At 43.3% G+C, this 16,610-nt stretch overlaps 1 protein-coding gene across 3 annotated transcripts in view; it reads left to right on the top strand.

Annotated features, from left to right (window-relative positions):
• The first annotated feature begins 5,662 nt into the window (after positions 1–5,662).
• sparta (spartin a) overlaps positions 5,663–16,610 on the top strand; it is a 30,337-nt gene continuing 19,389 nt past the window's right edge. For 2 of the 3 annotated variants that reach the window (XM_087988276.1, XM_087988278.1), the window contains exon 1: positions 5,663–5,818. The gene's annotated coding sequence lies outside the window, so the exon portion shown is untranslated. Of the gene's footprint in view, positions 5,819–12,175; positions 12,337–16,610 lie in introns of all 3 variants that reach the window. The other variant, XM_087988277.1, reaches the window with a different exon arrangement.

Genomic DNA, 16,610 nt, shown 5'->3' with positions numbered 1-16,610 from the left:
TACACTACATGGAAATGCAGCAGAGGCAGCTCACTTGAGGCATTCAAAAGGGCATTGGAAAACTACTTGGATAAAAATAATGTGCAAGGATATGGGGTAAAAGCAGGTGTTGGCACCAGGTAATGTTGCTCATTTGAAAGCTGGTGCTATTGGGACAAAATACCTCCTTCTGCATGGTAACAATTTAGTAGTTGAGGTTTGGCAGCTGCTTTACACTGGTTTTAAACAGAGAGGAGTGAAGATATGGAAACCCCATCCCCAAAGAGTCTGAAACAGTGGCTTATATTTCCTAATCAACATGTTAAGACATGTTATCACATAAGAACTTAAGAACAAGGAGCAGGGGTAGGCCCTCTGGCTCTTCGAGCGTGCTCTGTCATTCAGTAAGATCATGGCTTTTTGTGGACTCAGATCAACTTATCCACACTCTCACTGTATCCTTTAACCTCTTCCCCGGCGACGTTTTTTGGAGAAAACGTTTCATTTTCAGATGAGTTTTTTATTGCTTTTTTTATAGTATTTTTAATGCTGATTATGGAAATAACTTATCAGACGAGTTTGCACTCTCATCTGATGTATCCAAGCTTCTAATAGAAGGTACATACTCATTGTCATCTTTTGATCTTGACATCTGGGCATAATTTGTAAAAAAAATACAGAAAAAAACGAATGACAGTGTGTGCCAAAAGCAGCGCGTCGACGCTTCTTGCAATGCCCGAGGCGCAAGAGACATAGCTACCAGACGTATGAGTCACTGAGTATACTTGTTTCTAGCTGAGAAGGGCCCAGAAATGCCGAGAATTGACATATAAACTCGTCTGTGGCTGTTTTTGAAATTTTATGATTTGGACGAGTTTACTCATCGCACTCTGAAAAAGACAAATTGGGTGAAGACGAGTTAACTCGTCTTTGCCGGGTAAGGGGTTAATTCCTTTTTCATTAAAAAAAATCAATCTTAGCTTTAAAACCATTTACTGAAGTAACAACTACTTTACTGGGCAAGGAATTCCATAGATTTACAATCCTCTTGGTGAAGAAGTTCCTTTTCAATTCAGTCCTAAATCTGCTTCCTCTAATCTTGAGGCTGTGCCCTCTTGAACTAGTTTCACCTGCCAGTGGAAACATCCTCTCTACTTCTATCTTATCTATTCCTTCATAATTTTATATGTTTCTATAAAGATCTCCCTTCACTGTTCTGAATTCAAAAGAATATAGTCCGAATCTACTCAGTCTCTCCACATAAGTCAACCCCCTCAACTCCGGAATCAACCTAGTGAACCTCCTATGCAACCCCTCCAGTGCCAGTACATCCTTCCTCAAGTTAGGAGACCAAAATTGCACACAGTGTTCCAGGTGTGGCCTCACCAGCACCCTGTATAGTTGCAACATAACCTCCCTGCTTTTAAACTCAATCCCTTCAGCAATGAAGGGCAAAATTCAATTGCCTTCCTAATTACTTGCTGTACATGCAGACCAACCTTCTGTGATTCATGCACAAGGGCACCCAGGTCATTCTGCATAGCAACATGCTGCAACTTTTTACCATTCAAGTAATAATCCTTTTTACTGTTACTCCTACCAAAATGGATGACCTCACGTTTAATAACATTGTATTCTATCTGCCAGACCTTTGCCCCACTCACTCAAAGTATCTACGTTCCTCTGCAGTTTCACAGTCCTTTGCACACTTTGTTTTGCCATTCATCTTAGTGTCATCTGCAAACTTTAACACACAACACAACTCCAAATCATCTCCACAGGCCTCTGAGACAAATGGGACTTCAACCCATAGTGATAAATGGCTCCATTTCGGAATGGCAGGCAGTGACCAGTGGGGTACTGCAGGGATCAGTACTGGGACCGCAGCTTTTTACAATATATGTTAATGATATAGAAGATGGTATTAGTAATAACATTAGCAAATTTGCTGATGATACTAAGCTGGGTGGCAGGGTGAAATGTGATGAGGATGTTAGGAGATTACAGGATGACCTGGACAAGTTAGGTGAGTGGTCAGATACATGGCAGATGCAGTTTAATGTGGATAAATGTATGGTTATCCACTTTGGTGGCAAGAACAGGAAGGCAGATTACTACCTAAATGGAATCAATTTAGGTAAAGGCGCAGTACGGAGAGATCTGGGTGTTCTTGTACACCAGTCAATGAAGGTAAGCATGCAGGTACAGCAGGTAGTGAAGAAGGCTAATAGCATGCTGGCCTTCATAACAAGAAGGATTGAGTATAGAAGCAAAGAAGTTCTTCTGCAGCTGTACAGGGCCCTGGTGAGACCACACCTGGAAAACTGTGTGCAGTTCTGGTCTCCAAATTTGAGGAAAGACATTCTGACTATTGAGGGAGTGCAGCGTAGGTTCATGAGGTCAATTCCTGGAATGACGGGATTACCTTACACTGAAAGACTGGAGCAACTGGGCTTGTATACCCTTGAGCTGAAAATGTGTTGCTGGAAAAGCGCAGCAGGTCAGGCAGCATCCAGGGAACAGGGGAATCGATGTTTCAGGCATAAGCCCTTCTTCAGGAATGAGGAAAGTTTGTCCAGCAGGCTAAGATAAAAGGTAGGGAGGAGGGACTTGGGGGAGGGGCGTCGGAAATGTGATAGGTGGAAAGAGGTCAAGGTGAGGGTGATAGGTCAGACTGGGGTGGGGGCGGAGAGGTCAGGAAGAAGATTGCAGGTTAGGAAGGCGGTGCTGAGTTCGATGGATTTGACTGAGACAAGGTGGGGGGAGGGGAAATGAGGAAACTGGTGAAATCCGAGTTCATCCCTTGTGGTTGGAGGGTTCCTAGGCGGAAGATGGGGCACTCTTCCTCCAACCGTCGTGTTGTTGTGGTCTGGCGATGGAGGAGTCCAAAGACCTGCATATCCTTGGTGGAGTGGGAAGGGAGTTGAAGTGTTGAGCCACAGGGTGGTTGGGTTGGTTGGTCCAGGTGTCCCAGAGGTGTTCTCTGAAACGCTCCGCAAGTAGGCGGCCTGTCTCCCCAATATAGAGGAGGCCACATCGGGTGCAGAGGATGCAATAGATGATGTGTGTGGAGGTGCAGGTGAATCTGTGGTGGATATGGAAGTTTCCTTTGGGGCCTTGGAGGGAGGTGAGGGGGGAGGTGTGGGCGCAAGTCTTGCACCTCCTGCGGTTGCAGGGGAAGGTGCCGGGAGTGGAAGTTGGGTTGGTGGGGGGTGTGGATCTGACGAGGGAGTCACGGAGGGAGTGGTCTTTATAGAATGCTGATAGGGGAGGGGAGGGAAATATATCCTTGGTGGTGGGGTCCGTTTGGAGGTGGCGGAAATGACGGTGGATCATGCGCTGTACATGGAGATTGGTGGGGTGGTAGGTGAGGACCAGTGGGGTTCTGTCCTGGTGGCGGTTGGAGGGGCGGGGCTCAAGGGCGGAGGAGCGGGAAGTGGAAGAGATGAGGTGGAGGGCATCGTCGACCACGTCGGGGGGGAAATTGCGGTCCTTGAAGAAGGAAGCCATCTGGGTTGTACGTTTTTGGAACTGGTCCTCCTGGGAGCAGATGCGGCGGAGACGAAGGAATTGGGAGAATGGGATGGCGTTTTTACAGGGGGCAGGGTGGGATGTGGTGTAGTCCAGGTAGCTGTGGGAGTCGGTCGGTTTTTAGTAGATGTCAGTGTTGATTCGGTCGCCTGAGATCGAAATAGAAAGGTCGAGGAAGGGGAGGGAGGAATCTGAGACTGTCCAGGTGAATTTGAGGTCAGGGTGGAAGGTGTTGGTGAAGTGGATGAACTGTTCAACCTCCTCGTGGGAGCACGAGGCGGTGCCGATACAGTCATCGATGTAGCGGAGGAAAAGGTGGGGGGGTGGGGCCAGTGTAGTTGCGGAAGATGTACTGTTCCGCATATCCTACGAAGAGGCAGGCATAGCTGGGGCCCATGCGGGTGCCCATGGCTACTCCTTTCATTTGGAGGAAGTGGGAGGATTGGAAAGAGAAGTTGTTCAGGGTGAGGACCAGTTCAGTCAGTCGAAGGAGGGTGTCAGTAGAAGGGTACTGGTCGGTACGGCGGGAAAGAAAGAAGCGGAGGGCTTTGAGTCCTTCGTGATGGGGGATGGAGGTTTTTTAGGGACTGGATGTCCATGGTGAAGATAAGGCGTTGGGGACCGGGGAAGCGAAAATCATGGAGGAGGTGGAGGGCATGGGTGGTGTCCCGAACGTAGGTGGGGAGTTCTTGGACTAAGGGGAACAGGACCGTGTCAAGGTATGCGGAGATGAGTTCGGTGGGGCAGGAGCAGGCGGAGACAATGGGTCGGCCGGGGCAGTCAGGTTTGTGGATTTTGGGCAGGAGGTAGAAGCGGGCGGTGCGGGGTTGTGGGACTATGAGGTTGGAGGCGGTGGATGGGAGATCCCCCGAGGTGATGAGGTCATGGATGGTCTGGGAGATGATGGTTTGGTGGTGGGGGGTGGGGTCATGGTCAAGGGGGCAGTAGGAGAAGGTATCTGCGAGCTGGCGTTTGGCCTCAGCGGTGTATAGGTCGGTGGGCGTTTGGCCTCAGCGGTGTAAAGGTTGTATACCCTTGAGTTTAGAAGACTGAGAGGGGATCTGATTGAGACATATGAGATTATTAAAGGATTGGGCACTCTGGAGGCAGGAAACATGTTTCTGCTGATGGGTGAGTGCCGAACCAGAGGACACAGCTTAAAAATACGGGGTAGACCATTTAGGACAGAGATGAGGAGAAAGCTCATCACCCAGAGATTAGATTAGATTACTTAGATTACTTACAGTGTGGAAACAGGCCCTTCGGCCCAACAAGTCCACACTGACCCGCCGAAGCGCAACCCACCCATACCCCTACCCCTACCCCTACATTTACCCCTCTAACCTAACACTATGGGCAATTTAGCGTGGCCAATTCACCTGACCCTGCACATCTTTGGACTGTGGGAGGAAACCGGAGCACCCGGAGGAAACCCACGCAGACACGGGGAGAACGTGCAAACTCCACACAGTCAGTCGCCTGAGTCGGGAATTGAACCCGGGTCGCTGGCGCTGTAAGGCAGCAGTGCTAACCACTGTGCCACCGTGCCGCCTAGTGGCTGTGGTGGCTGTGTGGAATGCTCTGCCCCAGAGGACAGTGGAGGCCCAGTCTCCAGATTCATTTAAGAAAGAGTTGGATAGAGCTCTCAAAGATAGTGGAATCAATGGTTATGGAGATAAGGCAAGAACAGGATACTGATTAAGGATGATCAGGCTCGAAGGGCAGAATGGCCTACTCCTGCACCTATTGTCGATTGTCATAACCCAGGTCTCCTAGGCCCGGAGACAGGGACTCTACCGCTGCACCACAATAATCCCCGTGGCCGCTGGTTTACAGACCGCTGTCCAAGACCAGTTTGTCGACCAGGAGCTGCGAACCCAGATGCGGCAGGTGTCACTGGAATCACACGCGGCCCATTTGATTAAATTTACACGTCACGTCGCATTCGGACACACGCAAAAAAATAAATAAATAAAACGGGCGGCTCGAAAAGATTCGGCCCGGTTTTCAAACGTCCTCCTCACCGAAAAGCGTCCCTCAGCCTCCTCGTTGCTGCTGGAGACGACTGCAAGGGCACGTGACCGCGGCATGACCTTTGTCCTCTGCCCATGTGACCGAGGGTCACGCGGTCACCGAGGGGAATAACGTCTATCTCTACTCCGAGCAGGGGGATGGCTCTTTATTTTTCTTTTTGAACAAGTTTAGCTGCGGTTTGGATATAGTTTGCGGCTGTTTGGTGCGGGCTGGAATTTGCTGCGGTATCCCATTTACTCACCTTTGCCTCCCATCCCGTGGGCAGCCTTAAAAGGTACTGATCCTAAACTTTCTATTGGCCTAACTTTGGTGGTTGGGGGGGGGGAAGGATGGGCTGGGAAAGACTAACTGTCTTCCAACACCGCGCGGGCATGTGTGGGAGGAGGATACAAATGTTAGAAGCCAGAAACAGAAAACGCTGGAGAAACTCAACGCCTGGTATTATCTGCAGTGAAGTAATGATTCGGGTCTCGTGACCCTTCTTCCAAACATGCACAAAGCAAGTTCTGTTTGTGTTTAAAAATTGAAAGATCTGCGGATGCTCGAAATCAAAATTTTAAAAATAAAATGCTGGAAAAGCCCAGCAGGTCTGGCAGCATTTGTGGAGAGAAATCAGAGTTAACGTTTCGGGTCGAGTGTCCCTTCTGTGTGTGTTTCGGTTTTTCCAGCATCCACAGTTCTTTGAGGATTTTGTTTTAAAGGACGTAAACGTTTCCTGTTTGCACTCTTGAAATTGACAAGCTGTAATTTTTAAATTTTGCTGCCCCAGGATCTAGATTCCCTGAACAGTAAAAATAACTTACAATTCCACCCCATTCCACTATTAAACCACTTGATAATTTCAAACTCCATGATTAGATTAGCTTCCAAGCTTCTAATCATCAGGCTTTTGATTTAATGTGGTCATGTGCACCTAAGTACAGTGAAAAGTTTTGTGAGCAGTACAAACAGATCATACAAAACAAGGATATATTGCTTATAGGGTGTATGGACACAGCAAGGGATTACAAGGTTAAGGCTGCACAGAAGGTGCACAAAGCAAGATCAACATTATTTGAAGTTAGAGAGGACCCCAAAGTTTGAGAGACGATTTGTAGCTTGGGTGCTCATTGTTGTGGTTCTGTTCGCCGAGCTGGGAATTTGTGTTGCAGACGTTTCATCCCCTGTCTACGTGACACCCTCAGTGCTTAGGAGCCTCCTGTGAAGCGCTTCTGTGATCTTTCCTCCGACATTTGTAGTGGTTTGAAACTGTCGCTTCTGGTTGTCAGATTAGAGAGGTCCATTATGCCGTCTCTTAAAAACAGGGAAGAAGTTGTTCTTGAGCCTATTGGTATGTATTCAAGACGCTGTATCTTCTGTCTGAGGGAGGAGGTTGGAAGAGTGTATTGTGAGGTGGGAAGTGTGTTTTGCAACCTTCTGTGGCAATGTGAAGCAATGCAAGTTGATAAATCTTACAATTTTTTTCTGTAAGAGTCATTGAATTTGCATTGTACTCACCATGATGGTGTACTGGCTTTTTTTATTTGCAAATTACTCCACCTTCAAGAAATTAGCATTACACTTTATTGATGTGCAGTTTATAGTATTTAACTCTGACTTGCATTTATACAATACAGTACAGCACAGGAACAGGTCCTTTGAAACACCAAGCCTGTGCTGATTTCTAATCCTTATTCAGACCTACTACTTATTGCCTGTGCACAGTTTCTATTCCTCTGTTCACCTCCTGTTCATGTGTCTATCAACATATGTCTTAAATGTTGCTAACGTGCCTGCTTCCACGATCTCCACTGGCAGTGTGTTCCAGGAGCCCACCAACTGAAAAGGTTTCCCCACACTTGACCCCTATACTTCCCCCCTCTCCCCTTGAACTGTGCGTTCTTGTAATTGACCTTTCCATCCGGAGAAAAAGCCTTTGAATATCCACCCTCTCTATCCCTCTCATAATTCTGTCGATCTCTATCAGATCGCCCCTTAGGCTGTGCCTTTCCAGAGAAAACAATGAGTTTATCCAATTTCTCATCACTAAAGTCCTCCAGACCTGGTAAACCTAGTCTGCACTTTCTGCTAAGCAGCCACTTCCTTCTGGTAGTGTGGAGATCAGAACTGTGTGCAGTGTTCCAAATGTGGCCGAACTAAAGTTATACACAGTCATAACGTAATTTGCCAACATTTATATTTAATGCCCCAGCCAATGAAGGCATGTGTGCTGTATGCCGCCTTGTCCATCTCATCCATCTGCCACTCTCAGGGAGCTGTGGAACTGTACACCCAGACCCCCCGATGTCAGTGCTCCTAATGATTCTGCCATTTATTGCATAATTCAATCTTGAATTTGATCTTCCAGAATGCACCATCTTGCATTTGTCTGGCTTAAACTTTAGATGCTATTTCTCTGCCCAAATCTGCAACCAATCTGTATCCTGCTGTATCTTTTGACAATCCTCCTCACTATTCACTCTGCCAATCTTTTTGGTGTCATCCACAAACTTACTAATCAGACTGCCTGTATTTTCCTCCAGATCACTTATGTAAATTACAAACAGTTCATAACCTCTCTTCTGTAGACAGATATCCCAAGGTCAATGATCAAAAACATTGAGAGATATTATTGGAAAAAGATTGAAAGCTTGGTTAGAGGTAGATTTATCTTGCAAATCTTCTATTTGCAAGATATAGAAATCCTGCAATGACTATTTCAGGAACTAGGTAGCAGATTAAAAAGCAGGACTTCAAAGGTTGTAATCTTTTTGGGTTATTCCTGGTGCTACCTGCTAGTGAGTGTAGGGATAACTATGGCATAGATGAATGCATGGCTGAAATGTTGGGCCAGGAGGCAGGGCTTTAGATTACTGGGTTTGTTTCTGGGGAGGATGGCACCTGTACAAGTTTGGTTTGCATCTGAAACAAATGGCATCAACATCTTTGTGGGAAAGTTTGCCAGTGCAGTGGGTGGAGGTTTAAATCTATTTAACAAGGGGATGGGATAGGGAGTGGAGTGGGGTGACAGACAAGAACAGAAGGAGAACTGATTTAGACTAAAAGGCAATGCAAATATCATCAAATTCAGGTGCAAAAGAGTATGGCAAGGCTGGATTACATTTATTTTAATGCAAGGGCTATTGTAAGTAAGACAAATGAGTTGAGGGTGTTGATTTAAAGCATAGGCTTGTGATATTGTTGCTATCTTGGAGACATGGTTGAGGGACGAGGGGGAGGACTGGCACTTCATTATTTTGGGATACAGAATCATTAGACAAGATAAGTAGGAAGGGTGTCGCAATATTAATCGAAGTCAATTGCCACAGTAAGGAGGAATGATATTGTTGGTTCATCAATGAGGCAATATGTGTACAACTTAAAAACCAGTAAATGCCTGGGTTGTATTGTAGGTCCTAAACAATCTCGACATGGAAAGATGGATGTGTAGGCAAGTCTCAAGTGTAAAAACAATTGGGTAATAAAGATTTCAATTTCCTTCAATATTAACTGAGATAGACAAACTAAAATGCTTTCGGGAGTGTTATCCTCAAGCTAGGAGAGCTTTTTGGATGCCCTACAAGAGTTGGGGAGGTATTGAACCTAGGTTTAAAAAACCAAAATGAACAAGTGGTAGGTGTGGCAGTCGGAGAGCACTTCAGTGACCATAATTCATGAAGGTTGAAGTTAATTATATGAGAAAGAACTAAAATGGATCAGAAATGAAGATTGAGTTGTGGAAGGATGATTTTTGATGAGGTAAGAGTTTGGCCAAAGTGGACTAACAGCTGCTTGCAGGAAAATCTGCATCAGAACAACCCAATTGTGATTGCACAAGAAGCTTTTAATTAATGTATAGCAACTGAAATAATGTTTTTAAAAAATTGTCAAATGCAGAAGCCCAAAATATTTGCAGTCCTAACTTAATCTGTCTTTCAATGGACTGAGCTTTGGAAAAGACCAGTTGTCCTTTGTTATGCCATACCTTTAGAGCAGATGGATCTTGAAACCAGGCCTTCGAGCTTAGAGGCAGTGACACCTACCACTGTGCCACAAGCACGTTCTCTGCCCCAGTTGTCGTTTAAAATTAGTAAATTGACATGAAGCTGCTAATAGCACTATCTGCAAGCTTGTAAGGAATGTTGTTAGATTTTCTAAATCCTAACACTTGATCCATTCGTCTGAGACTGGTTTGAAAGAAAAGCTTTAATTTGCTTTCTATATTGTACTTTCCTCAAATAGCCATTGATATGAAAAATGACTCAGTCTGCACTTAATTAACTTTTTTTTGAAGGACTAGCTAGGATTATGTGGGAAGCAAGAGAGGAAATTGCAGTACCGTTGGCAATGATCTTTTCGTCTTCACTGTCAACGGGGGTGGTACCAGGGGACTGGAGAGTGGTGAATGTTGTGCCCCTGTTCAAAAAAGGGAATAGGGATAACCCCGGGAATTACAGGCCAGTTAGTCTTTCTTCGGTGGTAGGCAAAGTAATGGAAAGGGTACTGAGGGACAGGATTTATGAGTATCTGGAAAGACACTGCTTGATTAGGGACAGCCAGCACGGATTTGTGAAGGGTAGGTCTTGCCTTACAAGTCTTATTGAATTCTTTGAGGAGGTGACCAAGCATGTGGATGAGGGTAGAGCAGTGGATGTAGTATACATGGATTTTAGTAAGGCATTTGATAAGGTTCCCCATGGTAGGCTTATGCGGAAAGTCAGGAGGGATGGGATTGAGGGAAATTTGGCCAATTGGATAGAAAACTGGCTAACCGGTCGAAGTCAGAGAGTGGTGGTAGATGGCAAATATTCAGCCTGGAGCCCAGTTACAAGTGGAGTTCTGGAGGGATCAGTTCTGGGTCCTCTGCTGTTTGTAATTTTTATTAATGACTTGGATGAGGGAGTCGAAGGGTGGGTCAGTAAATTTGCAGATGATACGAAGATTGGTGGAGTTGTGGATAGTGAGGAGGGCTGTTGTCGGCTGCAAAGAGACTTAGATATGATGCAGAGCTGGGCTGAGGAGTGGCAGATGGAGTTCAACCCTGCCAAGTGTGAGGTTGTCCATTTTGGAAAGACAAATAAGAATGCGGAATACAGGGTTAACGGTAGGGTTCTTAGTGAGTTGGAGGAACAGAGGGATCTTGGGGTCTATGTTCATAGATCTTTGAAAGTTGCCACTCAGGTGGATAGAGCTTGTAAGAAGGCCTATGATGTATTAGCGTTCATTAGCAGAGGGATTGAATTCAAGAGTCATGAAGTGATGTTGCAACTGTACAGGACTTTGGTTAGGCCACATTTGGAGTACTGTGTGCAGTTCTGGTTGCCTCGCTTTAGGAAAGATGTGGAAGCTTTGAAGAGGGTGCAGAGAAGATTTACCAGGATGTTGCCTGGAATGGAGAATAGGTCGTACGAGGATAGGTTGAGAGTGGTAGGCCTTTTCTCGTTGGAACGGCGAAGGATGAGGGATGACTTGATAGAGGTGTATAAGATGATCAGAGGAATAGTAGACAGTCAGAAACTTTTTCCCCGGGTGCAACAGAGTGTTACAAGGGGACATAAATTTAAGATGAAGGGTGGCAGGTATAGGGGAGATGTCAGGGGTGGGTTCTTTACCCAGAGAGTGGTGGGGGCATGGAATGCGCGGCCTGTGGGAGTGGTAGAGTCAGAATCTTTGGTGACCTTTAAGCGGCAATTGGATAGGTACATGGATGGGTGCTTAAGCTAGGACAAATGTTCGGCACAACATCGTGAGCCAAAGGGCTTGTCCTGTGCTGTATTGTTCTATGTTCTATGTTCTATGTAACTGGCTTATTGAGGATGGCATTGAGATTTTGAGGAGTTAGGATTCAAATGCAAAGGTTCAAAAGTGATCATCTCTGGATTCTTGAATCATCTATCAATTGGGATAGAATCAAGTTGTTTGGTGAATTAAACAAATGGCTCAAACATTGGTATGGGAACAAGGATTTTCGACTCTTGGAACACTGGCGACAGCTGGTATCAAAAAGACATACACTAATTAAGTGTGCAGATTGAGTCATTTTTCATATCAATGACTATTTGAGGAAAGTACAATCACCTGATGAAGGAGCAGCACTCCAAAAGTTAGAGCTTCCACTTAAACCTGTTGGACTATAACCTGTTGTTGTGAGATTTTTAACTTTGTACACCCCAGTCCAACACTGGCATCTCCAAAGCAGGAAATATAGGTGGAGTCAATGGATGGAGGGCGAGTTTACATGATGTTCTGGGCTGTGTTCATGACTCTCTTTAGTTTCTCGCAATCTTGGGAAGAGTAGTTGCCATACCATGCTGTGATGCATCCTGGTAAGATGCTTTCTATGGTGCATCTATAAAAATTGGCAAGAGTCTTTTTGTGGACATGCTGAATTTCCTTAGCATCCTGAGGACGTAGAGATGATGCTATACTTTTTTGATCATTGTGTTAACATGGGTGGAGCAGGACAGATTGTTGGTGATCATCACTCCCAGGAACCTAATAAAAACGGAAATTACTGTGGAGGCTGTAGATCAGAAACAAAAACAGAAGTTGCAGGTCTGGCAACATCTGTAAAGAGAAATCAGAGTTAACATTTTGGGTTCAGTGACCCTTTCACCAGACCTGAAATGGTAACTCTGATTTCTCTTTACAGATGTTACCAGACCTACTGATTTCCAGGAACTTGGTGTTCTCCAGCATCTCCACCTTACATTTCTGATGTGGTCAGAAGTCACACAACACTAGGTTATTGTCCCAATGGGCTTATTTGAAGTCATAAGCTTTCGGAGCACTGCTTCGTCAGGTGAAGTGGAGGTAAGTGCACGGGCAGAGAGAATTCGAAGTAATTAAGTGTGCCAAAAAGATAAATATAAATAGTGAAAGTGAAGTGTTGATTGGCTGAATAACGAGTCTCTTGCAGTTTAGATTTTGTGGAATTGAGCAAAGCAAGTTAAAATATTTGTTCTGGAATTTAAGCTTCATTGGACTGGGCCAATCAAATTGGCAAAGGAGATTAGTTTGTTAGTTTCCCAGAAGAGTACATTGTGAAATTGACGAGGGGGTAAATCTGTTTTAGATCTAGCATGGTGCAAAAGGCACGTTTAATTAGTAATCTCAGTAAAAGATCCAGTGTGATTGAATTCTGTGCTAAACTTGAAAGTGACATACTTCAATTACAAACAGATCTTGAACATAATGTAAATATGAGGGAAAACTTGTTAAGTCGATGGGGCTAATAGAGTAAAAGGTATACTGATACACTATGGAAACCATTTCAACAAACAATTCAAAATTTTCTACAAAAGATCATTCCATTGAAATGCAAAATAAACACTGGCTTATTAAGGAAACTGATAGATTAAAAGTACCGTATAGCAAATAAAATGGCAAAGAATTTTGTGTGTTGGGGCTATTTTAGAAACTAATAAAAAGCCGGTACAACTTTTGAATTTTAAAAAGGGAAAAAATAGAATATGAATTCAACAAGCTAAGCATATAAAATGTTTTTACATGTCTGCCAATAGAAAAGTAGTTTACTCCCTTTAGTGATAGAGACCAACAGAAAAAGGTATGAATATGGAAATGGCAGTGATATTGAACAAATAATTTATCTGCCATCACAGTAGAAGATACGATTCCGATGGGTAGCTGAAGGCTTAAAAAGAATGATGAACTTGAGGTAATCAGCAGAGAAAATGTATCATAGAAACTTGAGACTAAACATTGAGTCTTGATGGTCTGTAATCTAGGTATCTAAAAGAAGCACTTGTGGGAAAAGTGGAGGAACTGGTTATGACCATCCTAAATTCTCAGGTAGTCTCACCAGATTGGAAGCTGGAAACCAGCAAATGTAATATACTTGGATTTTGAAAGGATGTTCAAGAATGTGTCACACAAAAGGTTTACACTCCTGGAAGGGGATTGAGGATTTGGGAATACTGTATTGGCGTGGATAGAGAAATGGTTAATGGACAGGTAGCAGAGTAGGGATGAAGGGTCATTTTTGAGTTGGTGGAATGTGATTCATGAAGAGTGCAAGCATCATTGCTGGGGCCTCAGCTGTTTCTTATCTATATTAATGACTTGGATAAAGATTAAAATTAATGGTTCCATACTAGCTGATGATACATTTGAATCTTACCTTGTAAACTGGGAGGGGGATTCAAAGATGCAGAAAAGAGAAATAAACAGGTTAATTACGAGGGCAACAAGATGGCAGATGGAGTAAGTGTAGACAAATGTAATGTTCTTAATTTAAAAGTAAGGATAGGAAAGTAGATTTTTAAAAATTATATGAAACTTGCAAATGTTAATGCTCACAGGGACTTTGGTGTGTTCATACAAGAAATGTTTTGTTATCACACAGGTATGCAAAGCTGTAAGGTAGGTAAATGATATATTGGTGTTTAAAATGCAAGGGGATGGGTTGTCTGGCTGACTCAATTTCTTGGTGTTCTTGGGTAAACTAATGCCTATAAGTAATTCAAATATTATAAAAGATTAATTGATGAATATTGGCATTTTGTTTGCAACTTTTATTCCATGGTAGATCCAAAGCTGAATTTCAGAATCGGTGATCAGTACAGTCTATGGCGAGTTAAGATTGAACCACTAAAATATCTTGCTATATCTTCAACTGCCAAGAAGCTGACGAGCTGATTGGAAACCCATCCATCCTGCCTTTTGTTTTTAAAGAACTAATTGAAATTGAAGATTCTCCGGGGTGTATCCCTTTAAAATAGCTTGGTGCCAAATAGAGTTAAGATGCTTTATACTTTTGTGAACAGAATGTTACATTGTGAACAACAGTAGTCATTGTGGATAGTGACTTTTCATAGTAATCCTAATCACATGATGTTTTGTTCATAAGGTATCACAATCAGCTATTGTGCTTTCATTTTGCAGTTATTCCTTGTAGTACTTTATGTAGCTGAATTAAAATCCAAACATTGTTTAATAAAGCTGCATGAAAGAGGAAATCAGTGCTGCTGCTTATAAAAATGATTTGCAGCTTTGAAAAGATGAACTTGATCCTTTTATTATACATTTTTTGTTTTTTGTAGTGATGGTATGCTTCAAGCACTGATCAAATTTCATGAATTGCATTATCAGTGCATATATCCATATTGGCCCTTTTGTTGATTTTGGTTTTGTAAAAATGTTTTCAAGGCATACAACATGGAAACCTTTGGTCCAATAGTCAATGCAGACCATGTTCCCAAAATAAACTAGTCCCACCTGCCTGCGTTTAGCTTGTGTACCTCCAAACTTTTCCTATTCGTGTACTTATCGAAATGTTTTTTAAACATTATGACTGTACCTACATTCACCACTTCCTCTGGGAGTTCATTCCACACACTAGCCACTGTGTAAAAGAAAAGTTATTCCTTGTGTCCTTTCTCCTCTCATCTTAAAAGTATGCCCCCTAGTTTTAATTCTCCCATCTTGGGGAAAAGACCTTTGCTATTCACGTTATTTATGCTCCTCCTGATTTTATAAGCCTTAATAGGGTCATCCCTCAATCTCGTATGCTCAAGTGAAAAAGTCCCAGCCTATCTTTATAACTCAAATACTCCATTCCTGACAACTTTGTGATAAATCTTTTCTGAACCCTCTTCAGTTTAATAATATCCCTCTGATAATGGGGCGATCATAATTGGACACACTGCTCCTGAAGAGGCCTCTCCGATATCCTGTACAATCTCAACATGACATCTCACTCCTATACTGAAAGCTCTGAGCAATGAAGGCAAGCATGCTAAATGCCTACTTGACTACCCTATCTACCTGTGATGTGAATGTCAAAGAATTATGTACCCGAACCCCTAGAGGTCTCTGCTCTACAACATTGCCCAAAGCCCTTATTTTAATTGTGTAAGTCCTCCCTTCTTTGTTTTACCAAAATGCAATACCCCCCATTTATCCAAATTAAACTCCATTTGCCTCTCCTCAGTCCATTGACTCAGTTGACCAAGGTCACTTTGTAATCTTAGATAACCTTCACTGAACACTGCATCACCAATTTTGGTGTCATCCACATGTCTCTTATATTCTTATTCCAAGTCATTTATACAAATGACAAACAAAAGTGGACCCAAATCATATCTAAAGTGTGTGCCTAGCACTTCAGCTGAGGCAAAACTAATCTCTTAAACAAGTTCAGCGTATCCTGTTTGCTCTTGCCTCTATTAATAAACCCAATGCTAGTCTACCACTTTCAATAACTTGTGCACAAATACACTCGGGACTGTTTGCCCTGTACCCACTTTGGCGTGTGCAGATATTTTCGAATCATTCTGTTCAGAGATGTCATTATACACCCAAACAGGTTACTAATCATGCCACCATACTGAAACAACTCTTCTCAAAGTCAAAAATAATCATTGATCTAATTATGACCATGACACACATCCTTCCTTGTCCTTCTTGACCTGTCTGCAATCTTCGACAAGTTGAAAAGCAAACTCTTTTTCTACATTATTCAGCTGGTTGGGAATGGCAGCTCATTCTGTTTCTGTGACTAGAAAATCACCTGTGCTGTCTTCTCCTACGTTATTACCTCTCGAGTCTTTCTCTTGAATCTATTCCTGACTATGCACTGTCCTCCTATTTCTCATCGAAATACTCTACCTTGGCAATGTTGCTTGAAATCTGCACATCAGGTCCCATACATACACTGGTGCCACTTTCGTCTACTTCACCACCATCCTCTCAATCCATATCACATTAACTTCACAATGTGAGATTGCTTTTCTGACACATGAACTAATGTGTTTTTCAGCTAAATACTGGGATTGTTGAACTGCTGTCTTCACTTCCCGTCACAAAACTAAGGCTCTCAGCATTCTTTTCTTGGCAATTCTGAAGTCGAACCAGATTATTCACAGCCTTCATGGCGTATTGAATCTTAAGGAAAACTTAAACTGTGCATCATCCATAAAAATCTGTTCAACCTTTTACAGTATCGTTTGGTTCATCCATTTGTGGTTTCTAGCTTCTTACCATTTAGAAAATTTTGGACTTGTTTTCCTCAGGCTCCAAGCAAATGAACTTGTGTGTTTCCACAATTGAAGTCTCTCTGCTATTGT

The sequence above is a fragment of the Chiloscyllium plagiosum genome, unplaced genomic scaffold (genome assembly GCF_037043375.1).
Source record: "Chiloscyllium plagiosum isolate Xiang-an unplaced genomic scaffold, Cpla_swu_hap1 HiC_scaffold_6, whole genome shotgun sequence".
Taxonomy (NCBI): Eukaryota; Metazoa; Chordata; class Chondrichthyes; order Orectolobiformes; family Hemiscylliidae; genus Chiloscyllium; species Chiloscyllium plagiosum.
The sequence above is the reverse complement of the archived record's forward strand: the minus strand, read 5'-3'. Positions and strand labels throughout refer to the sequence as shown.